The sequence below is a fragment of the Macrobrachium rosenbergii genome, chromosome 12, assembly GCF_040412425.1.
Source record: "Macrobrachium rosenbergii isolate ZJJX-2024 chromosome 12, ASM4041242v1, whole genome shotgun sequence".
NCBI classification, from domain to species: Eukaryota; Metazoa; Arthropoda; class Malacostraca; order Decapoda; family Palaemonidae; genus Macrobrachium; species Macrobrachium rosenbergii.
The window spans coordinates 108534353-108534775 of record NC_089752.1 but is presented as its reverse complement, the minus strand read 5'-3'; the positions used below and the strand labels follow the sequence as shown (position 1 = coordinate 108534775).

General features: G+C 44.2%; 1 protein-coding gene across 3 annotated transcripts in view; it reads left to right on the top strand.

The window, feature by feature from the left end:
• The first annotated feature begins 211 nt into the window (after positions 1 to 211).
• The window catches only part of LOC136843854 (techylectin-5A-like), a 10624-nt gene continuing 10412 nt past the window's right edge, over positions 212 to 423 (top strand). Inside the window, exon 1 of one of the 3 annotated variants that reach the window (XM_067112693.1) lies at positions 212 to 379. The gene's annotated coding sequence lies outside the window, so the exon portion shown is untranslated. The remainder of the gene's footprint in view (positions 380 to 423) is intronic. The other 2 variants (XM_067112692.1, XM_067112694.1) reach the window with 2 other exon arrangements.

The window sequence follows — 423 nt, the reverse complement described above, 5'->3', positions numbered from 1 at the left end:
GTCCACAACTTGAAATTCTTTTATCAGAATAATGTGTTTAATATGTTTTGTATTGTTATGCTGTTGATGGTGTAACATAATCTTTGTCCACAGCTGTTTATCAGAACAGCTTTTTTGTACGTGTTGCGCAATCCAAACCGTTCGCATTTGAACAAGGGTCCCTACGTAATACTCGTTTTCATAGCAACCAACGGAATCCCATGATAGCGGAGAAGACTACGACACCACATCCTAATCAAGCGCAGGATACCTCATTCAGGATCACACCGCGTCAGTGTCGAGCGCCACTTGTGACCCTGAGTCTGTCTTCGTTGTTCGATTACAGTCTTTGTTGGCTGCTTTGCTATATGTCTGTCTGTCTGTCTCTGCGGACGTAAAGGTAAGCATCGGGAGCCGCAGTTGTGATGTCAGGGTTGATGTCTT